The 20,773-nt window shown below is 44.4% G+C and overlaps 1 long non-coding RNA gene across 1 annotated transcript; it reads left to right on the top strand.

Moving 5' to 3' along the window:
* Positions 1-6,377: 6,377 nt before the first annotated feature.
* On the top strand, positions 6,378-13,643 carry LOC143933764 (uncharacterized). Its single transcript, XR_013263146.1, has 2 exons — positions 6,378-6,920; positions 13,390-13,643. It is a non-coding gene; the product is annotated as an uncharacterized LOC143933764 (long non-coding RNA).
* Positions 13,644-20,773: the final 7,130 nt, after the last annotated feature.

The following is a 20,773-nucleotide window of genomic DNA, read 5'->3' as shown; positions in this document are numbered from 1 at the left end:
TTGGGGATGGCCCTTTCCTGTTCCAACATGACTGCTCACCAGTGCACAAAGCAAGGTCCATAAAGACATGGATGAGTGAGTTTGGGGTGGAGGAACTTGATTAGTCTGGACAGAGTTCTGATCTCAACCCGACAGAACACCTTTGGGTTAAATTAGAGTGGAGACTGCGAGCCAGGCCTTCTCTTCCAACACATCAGTGCCTGATCTCACAAATGCGCTTCTGGAAGAATGGTCAAACATTCCCATAGACACACTCCTAAACCTTGTAGACGGCCTTCCCAGCAGAGTTGAAGCTGGTATAGCTGCAAAGGGTGGGCCAACTCAATATTGAACCCTACGGACTAAGAATGTGCATGTAAAGGAAGGCGCCCCAATACTTTTGGTGATATAGTGTATACAAATTCAGGTTGTCTCCTAAAGACATGACATTGATGGTAATATTGGGTTCAGTGCCACCACCCACACTTTGGTTCCTGGCAATAAAAACCAGACGGAAGTTCTAAGCTTTCCCCAATCTATCCCACAAAGGTTGTGACTGGAGTTCCAAGGGGCAGAGAGTTGGAAAGAACCGTCCCATTTCAGACAGCCTGATTATCCCATATCACATCCATAGCCACCCGTAATATCTTTCGCCTGCCCTGTTCCCAAGGATAGGGGCTTTTCTGGTACAAATATGATTGTTATGAATGTGAATCACTTCTTAGCCTCATCATTTTGTGTTTTTTTGTTTCCAAGGTGATATTGCTCTACCTGTTTTTTCTGTGCCCTGGACGTCTGCCACTGCTCAAAGGATACACATTTTTATTGTGTGTATTATGTTTTATTACCTAAGCTGCCAAGGAAAATTCTTAGAGAACTTTCAAGATGCCGAGTTGACGTAAAAATATTGTAAACCATTTCGTAAAAGAAATGTTATTTTTATAAATCTTAAATCATATGTGAACCCTCAGTTTAAAATAGATAGGAAAGGAAAAGAAAAAAAACATATATACAGTATATACAAACACATCATTATAAATACCCTCTGTTCTTTTATATATATATATATATATATATATATATATATCTCTTAAATCATATGTGAACCCTCAGTTTAAAATAAATATGAAAGGAAAAAAAAAAATTATATATATATATATATATATATATATATATATATATATATATATATATATATATATACATATATACATACACACACACATTATTATAAATACCCTCTGTTCTTTTATATATATATATATATATATATATATATATATATATCTTAAATCATATGTGAACCCTCCGTTTAAAATAGATATGAAAGGGAAAAAAAAAAAAAAAAAAAAAATATATATATATATATATATACCGTGTTTCCCCGAAAGTAAGACAGTGTCTTACTTTCTTTTTATCCCCAAAAGCCCCACTATGTCTTACTTTCGGGGTATGTCTTATATTGGAATAAAAAGTGTCGAATTTTTTGTTTTAACCTATGGAGGACTACAAGTCCAAGCATACAAAGCTGCTATGCTCAGCAGAGGAGAACTGTAAGCACACACAGCCCGGTATGTTGGGACTTGTAGTCCTCCTCAGCTGCATCTTGCGGTTACAAGAGCTGCAGAGAATCTCTTCACACCCCCCCTCCCCCTCCCCCTCCTTGGTCTCTCTCTGTATGCACTGACCTTTTTCCGGGAGGGCACAGAGCCAGTGACACCTGCGTCGCGCCGTTCTGATCAGTCTTGGGCAGCGGCTGTCACTCACAGCCGAGCAGAGTGAAGCCGCCTCCCCCTCCTCTTGTATGGCTACACAGTGCTGTCCATGAAGGAGAAGGAGGGGGAGGCGGCTTCACTGAAGCCGCCTCCCCCTCCTCCTCCTCCATACACAGCACTGTGTAGCCATACAAGAGGAGGGGGAGGCGGCTTCACTCTGCTCGGCCGAGACTGATCAAAACGGCGCTGTCTCTTCAGTCGGAGGGGGAGGGCGCTGGCCTGGCACCCCCCCCAGGGTGCGGCCCGCACCCCCCGCCCCACTCTTAGTACCGTACGTCACTGGAGGCGGCAATACCCCCGTGTTTCCCCGAAAGTAAGACATACGTCTTACTTTCGGGGTACGGCTTATATTAGCCGACCCCTATGAAACTCCCGATACGTCTTACAATCGGGGGTGTCTTACTATCGGGGAAACACGGTATATATATACATACAAACACATCATTATAAATACCCTCTTTTCTCAGCTGCATGGGGAAGGAGAAACAGCAGTACATTGGTCTTCCCAGTGAATGGCTGGGGGGGGGGGGGTGGGCATGTCAGCAGAAGTCTAATCAATGGAGGGGGGCAGGCTGAGTTCCCAGCACAGTCAGAAAATGTACCACACTGTGCTCTCATGCCTAGTGTGGTCAGTTTTTTTTAGTAGGACAGCAGAGGGAACGGAAGGAACGCAAGGGATTTCACACAAGGGAAGCAGAAGAGAACAGGATACTTTTTCATACAAGTGCAGTGCTATGCAAAAGTTTTAGGCAGGTGGGAAGAATTGGTGTAAAGTAAATACAATGTACCCCATACTCATTCACATGGTGGGGGTGAGATCTGGGGGCCCCCTGCCCGCAGTTGTGGGGAAGAGTCCCCCATTGTTGAGGGCATAAGGCCTGGTATGATTTAAGAGGGAGGGGCGCTCGCTCGCCCCCCCCCCCCTTTCCTGACCTGTCGGGTTGCATACTCAGATAAGGGTCTGGTATAGATTGGGGGCAGACAGTTTTTTTTTAAATTTTGTCATGTTCACCATAAAATCCGTTCCAGACCCGAAGGGCCTGGTATGCATTGGAGAGGGAGGAACCCCAATTTTTTTTCTGAAATTTTAATTGCCGACATTTTTTTTTACATTCAGCTGTGGCCTTGTATGTTTAGGGGGTGGAGGCGCTTGCTCGTCCCACTTCTTTCCTGACTTGCCGGGCTGCATGCTCGGATAAGGGTCTGGTATGGATTTGGGGGGGGGACCCCACACTGTTTTCTGATATGGTTTACGATTTTTATATGTCAGCTCTGAACTTTAGCCTCATGTACAACGTTGCATAAATAGGTTGGTGATGGGGACGTGATACCCGGATAAACCACCAGCTCAATGCACTCGTTATACTTCTTACGTAAGCTGCCATCTCTGGCCATCAGCTGACATGTAATCAGTTTTCTACACGTTATTCTGCAATGTTTTTGTCTATGTATACTTGTGTTGTTACTCATACACCACTCCTCATACACATCTGCTGTGAGGTTGTCATATAATATTTATTTATAACCAATTTCTCAAGGTTAGGTTACTTTTCCATTTTTTTTGCAATGTCTAGTGTCGTTTCTTTTTTTTCCTACTTCTACGTAAAGCCATTAAAGAGCTTATAAATCTGTAACTGGTATTTCTTCATGTCACTTTGTGACCTGTTAAAGAATAAAGAGTACTTAGCGTGAGAGCAGAACCCATCTCCCCACCCCCTCCCCATCCTCTTGAGCAGGGTTTCTCAATCAGGGTTCAATGGAACACTAGGGTTCCTCCTGAGGTTGCTAGGTGTTCCTTGAGCAATTTCTAATTCTCAGATAAGTTCCCACTGACACCATTGATCTTTTTAGCTATCTGTAAGCCTTTGTACACATGATCGGACATTCTGACAACCAAATCCGTTGGATTTTGTCCGACGGATTTTGTCCGAAACTGTTGCATACACACGGTTGGACAAAGTTGTCGGAAAATCTGATCGTTCAGAACGTGATGACGTCATTTAGTTAGTTACGACGGGGACTACGTTCAGGCTAGTAGCCAATAGTTTTGGTCTCGGAATTTGATCTGAGCATGCGTGGCACTTTGTCTGATCAGAATTCTCTACAAACGATCGGACAAAGTCTGATCGGATCATGTTGGGGGATAGGTTAAGTGTAAGCCCCCGTACACACGGTCGGAAAATCCGTCGGAATGTGTCCTATCGGACCGTGTTGTCGGATAATCCGACTGTGCGTGGTCTCCATCGGACTGTTTCTATCGGAATATCCATCGGACCAAATTTTCCAACTTGTTGGAAATATTTTCCGACAAACTGGTCCGATAGGACATACTCCGATCATGTGTAGAGAATTCCGATCGGACAAAGTGCCACGCATGCTCAGATCAAATTCCTACATCAAAGCTATTGGCTACTAGCCTGAATGTAGTCCCATCGTAACGAAATTACGTCATCACGTTCTGAAAGATCGGATTTTTCGATAACTTTGTCCGACCGTGTGTATGCAACAGTTTCGGACAAAATCCGACGGATTTGGTTGGCAGAATGTCCGACCGTGTGTACTGGGGCTAAGCCCTTGTACACACGTTTGGACATTCCGACAACAAAATCTTGTCTGAAACTGGTGTTGCATACACACGGTTGGACAAAGTTGTCAGAAAATCCGATCGTTCGTAACGTAATGACGTAATTTAGTTATGACGGGACTGCGTTCAGGCTAGTAGCCAATAGCTTTGGTCTCGGAATTTGATATGAGCATGCGTGGCACTTTGTCTGATCGCAATTCTCTAGTCCGATGGCGCCCACACACGGTCGGATTATCCGACAACACGGTCCTATCGGACATTGTCCATCGGAATGTACAAGGGCTTAGGGGGTAATTATTCCCAATGACCACAAGTGTAGGGAGCATTATTCCCACTGACCATCACACTAATGTATCAAGAGCTGTAGATATAGTAACTTTTAGTAGGGGTTCCCTGAGACCAGAAAGCTATTTAAAGGGTTCCTCCATGTAGAAAAGCTTGGGAAAGGCTGCTCTTGAGCAAAATTACCAATATAACCATATACTGGTAGCTGCATTCCACCTCTGCTTATAAAATCGAACTGAATTTCTGATAACTCGGAGACTAGCAATCCTCCTGCAATCCACAGACCCATGTGATCCAGACTGCCTAGGCTTTAGGTCACATGGTGGAACTTAGCAGCAGAGGTTTCATTTATCTGTTGACATGAAAAATAAAAAATTGTGCTGTGAAAAGTAGAGTTCTTCTCCAGAGGTCTTTGTTGACCAACAGTGTGTAAGGTGCTGAGACAGGAGGCAAGGGTTGAGTACTAGTAGCCATTATCCTCAAGGATCTATTGGTGGAGAGAAGCCTAGTTTAGTTTGTGGTCAGAGATGACTCAACTAAGTACCACCTGTATAAATACCCTCATTAGGTAGATCCTTTGCTTACACCAGGGTTTCTCAACCAACGTTCCTCCAGAGTTTGGGGTTCCTTGGGCAATGAGCAGTTCCTGCCTCTCTGATAATTTCCCACTGACACCTTTGATCTTTTTAGCTATCTGTAAGGGGGGAATTCTTCCCAATGACCACAAATGTAAAGCCGCGTACACACGGGCGGACTGTCTGGCCAACTAAGTCCGTCAGACAATCCGACGGACAGTCCGTCCTACTTTCGAATGAACGGACTTGACCACACACGATGAACAAACAGTCCGTCGAAAGCTTGCGCGATGACGTGTACAGCACGTACGACGGGACTAGAAATAGGACGTCCAATACACAGCAATGCAACCTTTCGCCGTGTAAATCCTTTCTGAGCATGCGCCATACTTAGGCCGTCGAACTAGCCTACTCACGAGCGGACTGTCCGCTGAAACCAAAGTTGGACGGACAATATTACGGAAATTCCGAAATACTTAGTCCGCCAGACTGCACGCTGAAAAAGTCCGCTGAAGCCCACACACGAGCGGACTGTCCACTGAAATGTGTTTCGGTGGACTAAGTTGGACAGACAGTCCGCCCGTGTGTACGCGGCTTGAGGAGCATTCTTCCAACTGACCATCACACTAATGTATCATGAGTTGTAGATATAGTCATTTTTAGCAGGGATTCCATAGTATTATAAAGTTATTTCAAGGGAATCCCTCCTGTCGAGCTATTGTCTGCTCCCAGCGGTGGGGGGGCAGGGGGGAACCATCCCCTCCGGGAGAAGACAGTGATTATGGCTAGCAGCCACTACCAATAATCGTAAGAGAATCCCCCAGGCTGGTTGTAACCAAGTTGATCGATCAATCAACTCGGTAGTGCAGAATAGAATAGAATATCAAGGGAAAGAATATAATAGAATTAAATAGAATAGAATAAAACAAAATAGATAAAATAAAATAGACTAAAACAGAATAGAATAGCCAATCTTGGTGTGATCAGATGCTCGAGACCCCGGGTCTCTCCATAAAGGATACCTGTCACTGCCAATTGCTGTCACAAGGGATCACATTACAAGTGATACAAGTGATCAATTTCTTTTTTTTTTTAAGAAACAATGCAAAATAAATAAATAAATAAATAAAGTATAAAGAAATAAATGACAAAAAAAAAAAGTGAATGTACCCCCTGTAAGGATTAAGGTATATGTTGAAACAAAATGGTTGACCTTATGTCTTACTAATTACTTGTATTTCTCTCTGTAAAATAAGGATTCGTCATCTATTGTCACGTACTCATCAAGAAGAGGCCGCATCAGCCCTAAAAAGCAGTCTACGCCCAGAAGATTGTCTTATCAGCTGATAACACCCGGAGAATTGTCTTTACTTTGAAAATGTTGTTTTTTTTTACATTTGCTGATGTTTGCCCTTTTCTGTCTATAAAAGATGTAATAAACAAGCCTCAGAGCCACAGTCAGTCAGAGACAGTTAGAGTTAACGACGGACTTCTGAGCAGAAATACTGAATACTTCTGTGTCTCTTTGCTTGGATAAGAACTCTAACTAACAATTGGGAAACGGTAACATAACCTGACAAATAGGTGACTTGTTGAGGTCACACCTAACATTTCTGGCGCCGCGAATAGGGACTCGCTGAAGAAACTACAAGAGGCGAACGAACATAAGGACGGAACGAAATGGTCGGGCACATCAAAGAACCACAGACAAATCCTGCGCAGGTAAGAAAAGCTTTATTTTCTTATAAACTCTGTGCTTCTTAGATTTGTGCCCACCTGATCTGTCTGAATTGTTCTTCAGGTAAACACCAACCTCTGTAGTAAGCGGGTCTTGAACTTAATATTTTGGCTTATGTTACCGTTGTTTCTTGTCTGTCTACTTGTCATCTGTCTGTTGTGAATGAGATAAGCCCTGTTTGTATGGTGTGAATTGAAACATATATCATCCCAATGGGTAACGGAATGCGCCCTTAACTCGTAAGAGTACTTTGGGGGTCCGACACTTAAGTTTGATATACGCTTTTTGATTCATGAGCCTAAAAACGGGTTGAAAGTATAAGTCCTGACTGCCTCAATAAAGCAGGAATAAGAAACGAATGCTGAGAGATTCCATGGTAATGGGAAGGGAAATAAGGTCTCCACAAAGTCCCGGAGACCTAGTCATATGTGTTTGGCCACCAAAAGGGAATGCTTGTATATGTTGTAGCCGTCAGTCTGGTCATAATATTTGTCAGTTGGCTAGCATATAAAGTAATTCGATCTCATCCAGGAGAGGTTTTTTAGTATTTTGGCACCCTAGGAGGAGAAGGCAACGAGACACTTAGTAAGTGATCCAAACGCCACCTAGGCAGGACTGTCAAAATGGGCCAGACACATGGTAAACCCCAGGAGGAATCTCAGAAATGTTATGCTGTTAAAGACATAATTACAATGTTGTATGGGAAGGATAAGGCACAGGGCACGAATAGGATTCTCAAGAAATTGGGGATGGATGGAGAAAATGGATTAAGTGTAGAAGGTTGGGAAGAAATAAAGAAAGACAGACAGGGAGAGATATTGCAGAACAGATGGGTATCACAAATACAATGTTTAATTAAGGTTTCCAACAGGGCTGAAGAGGAGGGATGGGAGTATTGTCAGGAAAAGGGTGGATGGGATATGAAGGTCCGACACAAAAGTCTTCCTTCTGCTCCCGGCGATAGGGTAAATACGGGAGATACTCCACCTCCTTATAACACTACCACACCAGGTAGCGAAAGACCAAAACTTTATCCTTCCTTAAGAGGAAGAGGATGGGTATGCCGAGTATGCGGTATCCAGAACCCAGACTGGGCACAGGAATGTGTACATTGCGGAGCTCAAAGACCAGAGCCCGTAGCTCCAGTCCATAGTCGGACTAGGGTAATACAAGTAAATAATCCAAATGCGGGTCAAGCAGGACAGCCACCTACAGTGACCCGACAAGTCGTTCTGAGGACATGGACACCTTGGTCGGCTGACACTCTTATGGCATTAATACAGAATGCTCCTGATCCCGTAGCAAAACCTGCCGCATTCTGTAGATTCGTGACACAATTACTAGACACACATGAAGCAACTTGGCAAGATGGGGAAGATTTGTGTAGACATAAAATGACACTAACAATGTTTAATCAATTTATGAATGAAATTGCTCCACATAGACCACAAGGGGATCCAGCGGCAGATCCACCAGGAATACACCCCCGTCATATAGACTCTAGACCCCTGTTTATTGCTCAGTTACGAGAATTTTGCCAAGGGAAACAGCAGGAAAGGGGTTCGACAGCGCCCATAAAACAGGCCCCAGGTCAGACTGTTACAGAATTTTACCTCAACATGGAAAGCATGATGGCTGACGAAGGTCTAGATTTAGCCTTACCCGTCACCATTAGGGCTTTCAATCGACAGTTTATGGAAGGACTAGTACCCCAAATAGGTGACAAACTGAAGGCATGTACTCCCGAATGGAGAGCCATACGGGACAGAGGAACATTGTTGCAGAAAGCACAAGGCATAGAGGCTGATTTAGCAGAAACTAAACCCAGAAGGACACCGGGAGTTAACACTGTTGCCCGGGTCAATGAAGGAGGGAATTCCTCCCGTAAACCTCTTACCTGTTATTACTGCAACAAGGTGGGACATATAAAAAGAGACTGTAGGAAAAGGATAAAAGACGAACAGGAAGGAAACACGGACAGAGACACGAGGGACTACAGACAGAGGCGTACCAATGATAGGGACGATCCGACCGCATGACTTGCCCCAGTCCTAGCTGAATCAGAGAACAAAATGCTCCACATGTTGATGAAGGTGGAAGGTAAACATATTCCTTGTTTGGTTGACACAGGAGCGTCACGCAGTCTGTTGTCTGATTCAGTAGTCCCTCCACACATGACGTCCCGTGACACCATACCCATAAGTGGTTATGACGGTCTTTTGTCCGATGCCCCACTGACTAAACCTTAAAAAGGTAAAAATAGGGAGAATGGCTACCGCCTGACACTTGTGTATTGTTGCAATATGTAGATGACCTATTGTTATGTTGTCCGGATAACGATACTTGTTTAAAAGCCACTCTCTCATTGTTACAATTCCTGGCTGAAAAAGGGTGCAAGGTGAATAGAACTAAGTTACAGGTATGTCAGAAAAAGGTTGTCTTTTTGGGCCACTGTATATCCCAGGGTACTCGACATCTCACTGAAGACCGAGTCCAGGCCATAAGACAAATGAATATCCCACGCAACTTTAAGCAACTTCGTATGTTTCTGGGAATGGTATCATATTGTAGACAATGGATACCACATGCCAGTTCTCTGATGCAGCCATTATATGATTGCTTGAAAATAGTACCCTATGTACTCACAGAAGCAGGTCATGAATCTTTTAGCACCTTAAAAAGGTTACTAATTTCGGCACCTGCGATCGGGATCCCTGATTATACCAAAACATTTCATTTGTAAATTGCTGAAATCACGGGACACGCAACAGGGGTGTTGACACAACAACACATCAAACAAAGGCCGGTAGCATACTTCTCGGCGGCTCTCGATCCTGTCTCTAGAGGATCACCGTCCTGTGTACGAGCAGTTGCAGCAGTGTCAATTATCATTGACAAATCCTCAGAAATTGTCTTAGACAATCCTGTAGTGGTACATACCACACATGACATACACGCCATCTTATCACAGGTCCAACCAAAACACATATCAATGGCAAGGCAGCTGCGTCTACAATGCACTTTGCTCCTACCCCCCAATGTTACCTTTCAGCGATGCACTTCTTTTAACTTAGCACAGCTTTTACCATTACAGACAGATTTGACAGGGGGGAGTAATGATGATAATGGTGTAGATACAGCACAAGATACTCAGGATTCTGACACACTTTCATTTCATGACATAACATCTGATGAACACGATTGTTTCCAACTTATGGAACAAGAAACCACGGGGTTCCCACATGTCACAGACATACCCATTGCAAATGCAGAACACACACTGTACATAGATGGTAGTAGATTTGCCGATGACAAAGGTAAATATCACACAGGTTATGCTGTGGTAACGGACACACAGGTAATTGAGGCAAAGTCATTACCAGTACACATGTCGGCACAAGAAGCGGAACTAACCGCTCTAGAGAAAGCCCTAGAACACTTGGAGGGACAAGAAGGGAACATTTACACTGATTCCGCATACGCCTACGGTGTGGCACATGATTATGGCCACATATGGAAAGCTAGAGGTTACCTTACAGCAGCAGGCACACCTGTTAAACATGGTGAAGGAATCAAAAGAGTCCTGAACAATCTTCAAAAGGTTATAAGAGTAGCCATCATGAAGATAGCGGCACACACGAGCGCAAAAACAACTGAGGCAAAAGGAAACGCATTTGTAGATTTAACTGCAAAGAAGGCAGCTCTAGGGGAAGTAAGCCCTGAGACCTTAGCTACGGTACAGGTGAGTATGCCCGAAACCACATGGCAGCAGCTAATGGAACTACAGGAACAAGCAGGGGCTATTGAGAAGGACCGTTGGGTTAAGGAGGGAGCTGCACCAGGCCTTGACAATGTATGGAGAGAAGGAGACAAAATATGTCTACCCGCTTCTCTATACCCCGCAATGGCAGCGGCTGTTCACTTACCCACTCATGTCAGCTCCAATTCTATGTATAGGATTGTAAGCCAAGGATGGCTAGCCCCTGGATTCAGTAGTACTGCAAGGAACTACTGTGCTGCATGCCAAATCTGTCTGATTAATAACCCAGGACAGAGAGTGAAAACCCCACGTAAACATCAGGTCCGGGCCCAATATCCCTTTCAGAGACTGCAGATTGACTACATACAAATGCCTAAGAGCGGCCCCTTTGAATTTGTTCTCGTGTGCATCTGCCTATTTTCAGGCTGGTCCGAAAGTTATCCTGTGAAATCAGCTACGGCAAAAGCCACCGCCAAGAAACTGATTACTGAGCTGATACCTAGGTTTGGTCTCCCAGAAACAATAGAATCAGATAGGGGGACACATTTCACGGGAGAAATAATGCAAAATGTGATGGCAATGTTAGGGGTTCAACAAAGTTTTCATACTCCTTACCATCCACAGAGTTCAGGATCAGTAGAAAGAGTAAATGGTACAATCAAGCTGAAAATACAAAAAGCTATGCAAGAGTTAAATAAACCATGGCCTGAGTGCCTAGCTTTAGCTTTGTTCTCTATTAGGTACACCCCAACGGGAAAAACAGGGTTATCCCCATATGAAATACTGTTTGGAAGTGCACCTAGATTAGGTTTATATTTTCCTCAAAGTATGCAATTACAATGTGATAGTTTAACTACGTATGTAATACAGTTGCAACAGCGTCTGACTAAAATCCACAAGAGTGTGTATTCTTCTCTTCCAGACCCTAATTCTGTCACAGGTACTCATGATCTACAACCAGGAGACTATGTGTATGTAAAGAAACATACCAGAAAGACACTGGAACCAAGGTTTGAAGGTCCTTTCCAGGTGCTATTGATTACAGCAACCTCAGTGAAATTGGAAGGGAAACCTACCTGGATCCACGCTTCTCATTGTAAAAAGGAGCCAGTTGGCAAATGACAACATGTATCTTTTTATTGTTTCAGTAATTCTGGCTAATAGTTTGGTTACCTCACAGAATAAAATATACAAGGATGAAGGATTTTCTAAAAAAATGTTATTACTGAAGTTTAAATATGCTTATGCCCAGAAGTCAGGATATGAGAAATGTTGGATTTGTAGCAAATTACACCCCAGCACAGCAAGTATACCACTGATGGCAGTTCCTATAAACTATACTGATCTTGCTAACAGTAGCATTAACATAATTAGAACAAATACCAATGAGACAGTAATGTTTAAGTCAAATGGTCTCGCCTTTTTCCCTGATTGGTGTTTCAGCTTAGGGAACACAACGGGAGGAAATGGAGAATGCCAAGACAGCAAGTTTAATTTGTCCATTGTCGTATTAAATGGAAGATTCTATCCCAGTAATTCCAGCACACACCAGACATTATCTGACTTCCTCACTAACATTGTGGATAATAATGTTAGGTGGTTAGTATCCAACTTATCCCTCTATGGATACACCTCTCGTTATAGAAATGATATCAGTTCAAGATCAGTAGCACTGGGAAATAATATATATATCTGTTGTGAGGATAAATGTTATACTTGGATACCTAGAAGAGCTCAGGGATGGTGCTACCTCGCAAGTTTAGTACCAGTAATGGGAGTAGTAGGTGATGAACGAGGTGATCACCTATTAGAAGCTAGCATGCACCCTAGATATCCCCTCAGGTATCGTAGTAAAAGAGAAATATTCCTGAAGAAGGACATGGCATGGGCTTGGTTCCCGTCCTGGACAGGATGGGGTATAGACTTAATGAAACGACTAAATAACTATACAGGAATTATTAATGATGTTTTGGAGAAAAACTCTGATGACATTACTAAGTTAAATCTGGAGACCAGAGCCATCAGACAACAATTAGAATTACATGAATTAGCAATTGAAAGTATGAGTGCAGCACTGACAGGACTCTGTGAAACTACTGAGGACTATGAGTGCTGTACTTGGATACATAACACCAGCATTGAGGTACCTGATTATTATGACATCATTGCACAACACCGTACGGAAGTAAAGAATTTACAAGAGAAGGCCCGAAATATTGGTCGCGACTGGGATCCGTTTGGTGAAACTTTTAGTTTCTCAGGGTTATTCTCTTGGGTTAAGAAGGCAGCAATGACGATTATAGTGGTGCTCTTATTCGTATTTTTCTTTTATGCATGCTTTAAACTGCTCATGTGCTTTTGCAAGAAAGCCAAGGTAAATGATGCGGAAAAGATGGAACTTTTGTAAAGATAGGTAGATTTAGTTTCTTGACATCACCCATCTGTCAGAAAAGCCACTCTTCCTGAATTTTAGATGTTGGTACTGTCCAGGGGGATGGGTGTATACCCCTCTGACAACTCGCGGTCAGGGAGAGTACTCTGGATATAGGCTGACTAGAACTTGTTCAGGTGGACCCAGGGCAAGAGGGAGGGGTGATGTCAAAGGGGGAAATGTAAGGATTAAGGTATATGTTGAAACAAAATGGTTGACCTTATGTCTTACTAATTACTTGTATTTCTCTCTGTAAAATAAGGATTCGTCATCTATTGTCACGTACTCATCAAGAAGAGGCCGCATCAGCCCTAAAAAGCAGTCTACGCCCAGAAGATTGTCTTATCAGCTGATAACACCCGGAGAATTGTCTTTACTTTGAAAATGTTGTTTTTTTTTACATTTGCTGATGTTTGCCCTTTTCTGTCTATAAAAGATGTAATAAACAAGCCTCAGAGCCACAGTCAGTCAGAGACAGTTAGAGTTAACGACGGACTTCTGAGCAGAAATACTGAATACTTCTGTGTCTCTTTGCTTGGATAAGAACTCTAACTAACAATTGGGAAACGGTAACATAACCTGACAAATAGGTGACTTGTTGAGGTCACACCTAACACCCCCTTCCCCTGAGCTTGCGCACAAATGTGGAATGCACATGGATATATCAATGGTGTTTGCACCACCAACGTTATAGTGAGAGCAATAATCCTAGCGCCAGACCTCCTGTGTAACCCTAAACTGGTACCCTGCAAAGGTGTTTACAACATTGCCTATGGAGATTTTTAGGTATCGTAGTTTGGCACCTTTCCACAGGCGTATGCATTTTTAAAGTGTGACATGTTAGGTATCTATTTACTTGGTCTTTTATATTCTACCAATAATAATAATAGTTATTATTTTGTGTTTTTTTATGTGGCATAACATTTAATAAAGTGTATTTTTTCCAAAACAAAATTGCGTTTGAAAACTGCTGCTCAAATATCGTGTGACATAAAAAAATTGAAACATCCATCATTTTATTCTATAGGGCCTCTGCTGAAATATACAGTATATATAAACATTATATTACCAAAAGTATTGTGACGCCTGCCTTTACACGCACATGAACTTTAATGCCATCCCAATCTTAGTCTGTAGGGTTCAATATTGAGTTGGCCCACCCTTTGCAGCTATAACAGCTTCAACTCTTCTGGGAAGGCCATCCACAAGGTTTAGGAGTGTGTCTATGGGAATGTTTGACCATTCTTCCAGAAGCACATTTGTGAGGTCAGGCACTGATGTTGGACTAGAAGATTTGGCTTGCAGTTTCCACTCTAATTCATCCCAAAGGTGTTCTACCGGGTTGAGGTCAGGACTCTGTGCAGGCCAGTCAAGTTCCCCCAACCCAAACTTGTTCATCCATGTCTTTATGGACCTTTCTTTGTGATGGACTGGCCAAGCATGTCCCCAGACCTAAACCCTATTGATCATCTGTGGCGCATCCTCAAATAGAAGGTGGAGAAGCACAAGGTCTCCAACATCCACCAGCTCCGTGATGTCGTCATGGAGGAGTGGAAGAGGACTACATTGGTAACCTGTGAAGGTCTGGTGAACTTCATGCCCAAGTGGGTTAAGGCAGTGCTGGAAAATAATGGAGGCCACACAAAATATTTGAACTTTGGGCTCAAATTGGACATTTTCACTTAGGGGTGTACTCACTTTTGTTGCCAGCAGTTTAGACATTAATGGCTGTGTGTTGAGTTATTTTTTTGAGGGGACAGCAAATTTACACTGTTATACAAGCTGTACACTCACTACATTGTAGCAAAGTGTCGTATTTTCAGTGTTGTCACATGAAAAGATAGAATAAAATAATTACAAAAATGTGATGGGTGTACTCACTTTAGTGAGATACTGTGTATGTATTTATATATATATATATATATATATATATATATATATATATATATATATATGCAGGGGACCCCACGCTTAGATGGGTGATTAGAATGTTTTTTTTTGTAAGAATAGGTTAGATGTAGGTAAATTTGGCTGGGCCTGGTTGTTTTTCCTAGGCCTGGTTGTTTATTTGGGGATGAGAATGTTAGTGTAGAAAGTGAGGCCCGCAGTGGATGGACTAGGAGGGAAGTAATGGAGGGCCGGGCATGACAGGGATGTTTAAGGGAACTAAAGGGTTAAGCTGCAAGGGGATTAGCCTGAGGGGGAGGAGCTAGGGATGAGTGTGTGGGACAGGGGAGGAGCCCTATAAAAGGTGGAGTGGGCGGAGCAAAGTCCAGTTCGACGGAGGGGACAGAGAGAGGAGGCAGTTTTTCCCACCCTCCCGCCCTATGTTTCGGTTGTTGGGGTTTGCCGGTGTTGTTTCTTTTCTTCTTTTTCAGGTGGCGTTGATCGGATGTCATGACAGCTGTGCAGAAGGCATTGGACGTTGGCGGTTGTGTCTGGTGGTCTTTGACGGTTGGCGGTAAATCAGAAGTCATCTGATATGGGGTGGGGGGCCCATTGCTAGGATGGGTCCCTCCGGTGTATTCCTGAATGTTGGAGGGAATACCGTTATGGTTGTCACTGCGGAGGTTGTCTCCGAGCGGTCACAGCTGGAGGCCTGGAAAAGTTACAAGTGGGTACGGCAGTGATTGGTTGGTTGGTAAAGTTATGGGTCACCGTCAGAGATCACCAGACCGGGCATGTTAGCTATATGCTATTCGTTACCAGATGTGGGTTATGGTTATATGGATATGGTTATATTTATGGTTATATTTATATTGTTTGGTTATTTATATATAGATATATATATATATATTTATATATATTTTGATTGGAGTATTTGAGTATCGTAATAAAGGCTGTTATGGCCATTTTACTCCAAAGCAAGGTGTCGTCTCTTACTTTACGGGTTGTTAATGGGGTGGAGGTTGGAGTGGAATGGGTAACAGGTAAAAAGGGACCTTTAGACTACCCTGGTCATGGGGTATGACCACCTACACTTGGACTCAGGGATACCTCCTCTACTGGACAGTGGGCAGGACTGGACAGAGAGGAAGGACTGAGGCCTGAGTGTCAGGAAACCCATGTGAGAGAATGGACCAATGGTTAATTTCTTTGGTCAGTGGGTGTCTCTCATATAAAAAGGGGAGGTCACATGCTCAAGTGGGCTGGAATTTCGGAGAGAGAAGAGAGAGGAGGAGGTCTGTGGGTTCAGAGACCCCAGAGCCTCCGGGCAGAGGTTTGAAGGCCTGGGGGTTCAGAGACCCCAGAACTGGATAATCGGAGGAGTAGGAGTCCAGGGCACCCATAACTGGTCCCTGGAGAATAATGACCATGTAGCAACTTAATGAAGACCGGATGTCCCATGCGGGAATGCACCGGACATCAAAGGAGGAGGAAGTAGGAGTCAAGTGGACAGAGAAAACTGGGAATCGGCTTTCTGTGAGGAACATGGACTGTTGATTGGGAGGGTGCAAAGGGAGTGAAACCCAGTAGTGCTATTCCGAGAACACACTGTGAGTCCAAGGACTGCAGTGATACACAAATTCCAGGACTTGATGGAGGTATGACAACAAGAGTCATGGAAATAGGCAGTGTGGCCTGTGATTTTGTAGTCTAACTCAACGCATTATTCAGAGTGGTGCTGGTCGGTCCATATTGGAAGTGTTAAAGGGGTTGTAAAGGTAAATGTTTTTTCACCTTAATGCATTCTATGCATTAAGGTGAAAAAACATCTGACAGTGCCTGCGCCCCCAGTCCCCCCGTTTTACTTACCTCACCCCTTGAATGTCCCGCGCTCGTCCCCCGACGTCCTTTCCACCGTTCAGCCTGGCCGCTGATTGGCTGGAGTGGATGGATGGAAAGCAGCGCAGCCATTGGCTCGCGCTGTTGTCAATCACATCCACTGACACGGAGAGCCAGGGGGCGGGGCCGTGTGATACAATGAGCGGCTATAGCCGCCGGCTGTATCACAGGAGTGCGCCTGCAGATGCTACTCACCATGCGAGGGAGCTCGCATGAACGTGAGAAGCATCTGAGTGAGGAAGCCGAGACAGCCGCCGAGGGACCCCAGAAGAGCAGGTTCGGGGCCACTCTGTGCAAAACGAGCTGCACAGTGGAGGTAAGTATAATATGTTTGTTATTTAAAAAAAAAAAATCACTTTACAATCCCTTTAAATTCTTACCAAGCATAAGTTGAGAGGAGGAGAGAGTCATCAGGAGAAAATTGTAACTTGCCAACATGATAAGATAACAGGGCATCTCATATCATCTACTTACATCAGCTATTGATTTACCCCAGAATAAAACATTATCAACCTTAAAGTCGTTTGGTGTGTAAAATTGCATGGGGAAGGAAGAAACAGGGCTAACTGACAAAAAGAAAATGAACAGCATTGTAGCTCCCAAGGGAGTAGTGCGCTACATATATATATATATATATATATATACAGGGATTTTTTTTTCAGGGGGAACGTGGAGGAACGCAGTTCCGACACCTCCAGCAATGAATGTAAGTAATAGCAAGGGGTGCTGGGCTATGCTGGAGGGTCTATTGATGCTGGCTGCTGGGGAATCTGTTTTTGTATTGTTGCTGGGTAGGTTTATTGTTGCCATTGAGGGGTATTATGTTTCTGGGGTGAGGGTCTATTGTTGCTGGGAGGGATCTACTGTTGAGGGAGAGGTCTATAGTTGTTGGCTCTTGGAGGGTGTATTTATGCCGGCTGCTGGAGGTCTATTGTTTGTTGCAGGGGGTCCATTGTTGCTGGGGGGGGGAAGTCTATTGTTGTGTGGGTGATCTATTGTTGCTGGGGTGAGGTCTATCGTTGCTGGGGGGTTTACTGTTGTTGGGGTGGGGTCTATTGTTGCTTACTGCACTCTATTTTACTGCTTTTCTTGTTATCATTAACAAATTCTATGCATATCAGTTAGTAGCACAAGATGGTACTTGGTTCTGTATTCTGTAAAAGGGTTGGTACTGGGAGGTGGGTAGTTGGTGGAACCAAGAGACAATGCTCAGGGGTGGGTAGGGAGCAGAAATGAAGGGGCTCTAACTGCTTTATAAATATCCCCCCCTGCAGTTTAAAATCTGTGATTATTATACTAAACAGGTGGCTGTTATTGTTGCAGACAGGTATTTTACAAATTTTTTCTTTAGATGAAATCTTGGTATGTTGCTGCGGGGGGAAGCCACATCAATGTGGCGGGTCAAGTTTCGCTGAGTAATGGCTTCATTGGAACGTTCATATGCAATGGACAGTCTGCTTACTCACTCATTACAGCTCACAGGTCTTTTCGCAATCTATATGCCAGGCCCGTAACAATGTGTAGACGACATAACGAGCAGAAGTTTGCTGCCAGGAACAAGGGAGGGGTGACGATGATCGCTGATGTGGTACAGTTTAGCCTTTCAGTGCAACACCCATTCCCTTGTCGGAAGGGGATTTCAGGCAAAAGACACAATTCTGCCGCAGTGCCTTGTTGAAATCTATTGACTTATGTCTGATTTTTTAATATAGGGACATTGTTCAGGAGGAAAAAGCCTATAAGGGTTTTGGTCCTATAAGCCCTTGTACACACGGTCGGAGATTCCGACAACCAAATCTGTCGGAGTAATTCCGATGGATTAATTCCGGAAGAGGTCCGGAAGTGATGTTGCATACACACGGTCGGACTAAGTTGTCGGAAAATCCGATTGTACATAACGTGATGACGTTATCTTGTTACGACGGGACAATGTTCAGGCTAGTAGCCAATAGCTTTGGTCTAGGAATTTGATCTGAACATGCGTGGCACTTTGTCCGTCAGAGTAGGCTACACATGATCGGAGTATGTCCGATAGGAGCATTTTGTCGGAAAAGCTTACCGGCAAGTTGGAAAAATTGGTCCGTCGGATATTCCGATATAAACAGTCCAATGCAGACCACACACAGTCGGAATATCCGACAAAACGGTCCGATAGGAAACATTCCAACGGAATCTCCGACCGTGTGTACAAGGGCTAACAGGGATTGTAGACTGTCTCTGACATTGCCCTGTATCTTCCAGTGGTTCTGGGTAGCAAGCCGTTAGACACAATGCATTGCCATCCAGTAATGAAGCCTCTGCTTATTAATAAGAAGAGATTAGGTATCTATTGTGCTGCAATACAATTATTTCATCTATTGAGCCTAGAAAAGCATTACCAATTGATGGTGTTCTTTTTGAGGAATGGTAAAGTCTAGTGGCAGGATTTTGGTGCTGGCTGCTATATTTCAGCAAAAAATAGTGTTTGGTGCAAGGGGCGGCTGTAGGAGGGGGTTAGCATGAAGATTGAAAGGTTTGTGGGGGTTAGTGTTGGTAGCAGGGGTCTCTAAACTATGGCCTATGGCCCATGGGCCAAATATTGCCTGCTACAGGATTTCATCTGGCCCTCTGATGCACTTTGATGGAGACTCTTGTGTAAAGAGGGATCCTGTTGGGGACTCTGATATGAGGGGGAACTCTGGTGGGAACCCTGATGTGAGGGGAGAACTCTGATGCTGACCCTGATGTGAAGGGAACTCTGATGGAGGCTCTGCCATGAGGAGAACTCTGGTGGGGACACTGATGTGAGGGGGAAATCTGATGGGGGCCCTGATGTGAAGGGGAACTCTGATGGGGGCCCTGATGTGAGGGAGAACTCTGATGGGGGTTCTGATGTGAAGGGAACTCTGATGGAGGATCTGCCATGAAGAGAACTCTGGTGGGGACACTGATGTGAGGGGGAAATCTGATGGGGGCCCTGATGTGCGGAGAACCTCTGATGGGGGCCCTGATGTGAGGGGGAACTCTGATGGAGGCTCTGATGTGAGGGAAAACTCTAATAGAGACCCTGATGTCAGGGGGGACTCTAAAGGAGACCCTGATGTGAGGGGGACTCTGATGGAAACCCTGATGTAAGGGGAGAACTCTGATGTGGATCCTGATGTGAGGGGGGACTCTGATAGGGATAGTGATGTTTGAGAGAACTCTGATGTGAACTCCAATGTTGGGGATAACTCTGATGGGAACCCTGATGTGAGAGAGAACTCTGAGGGAGACCCTGACGGGAGGGGGAACTCTGATGGGGACCCTGATGTGAGGTATAGCATGAGGGTTACTGTTAGGATTAGGCATTAGTTTGAGGTTTACAGGAAGGGTTAGTGTGGGGGTTGGTTTGAGGTTTACAGGAAGGGTTAGTGTGGGGGCTGGTTTGAGGTTTACAGGAAGGGTTAGTGTGAGTTAGAGTTACAGGGATAGTTATTGTGAGAATTAGCCTTAGGTTTACAGGAAGGTGTCACGACCGTCCTGGCGTTCCGATCGCTCATGGGAGATCTGCCCGCAGAGGCCTGTTGTTGAGAACCCGTCGTTTCCCTTTAGCGCGTGTTAACGTGAACGGACGCACGCGGGTGCGCGCTGGCACGATCGGGCGCACGCGGGTGCGCGATGTGGCGAACGAGCGCACGCGGGTGCGCGGGGTCACGAACGGGCACACGGCTACTCCCGGGGGCACGCAGACTCGTCGTGCGACCGCTTTGGCGCCCTAAAAGGTTTCTTAAGGACTCTGCCTCCGTTTCCCTCTTGCTGTCCAGTCTACAGCATGTTCGGAGATTCTGTTACCAGTTACCTGTTGCCTTGATTCCTGTGACCCGGCTTGTTCTTGACCA

Source organism: Lithobates pipiens, unplaced genomic scaffold (assembly GCF_037356315.1).
Source record: "Lithobates pipiens isolate NorthernLeopardFrog02 unplaced genomic scaffold, aLitPip1_a1.2 Scaffold_27, whole genome shotgun sequence".
NCBI lineage: Eukaryota > Metazoa > Chordata > Amphibia > Anura > Ranidae > Lithobates > Lithobates pipiens.
Note: the sequence above shows the minus strand (reverse complement) of the source record. Positions and strands in the feature narration are given on the sequence as shown.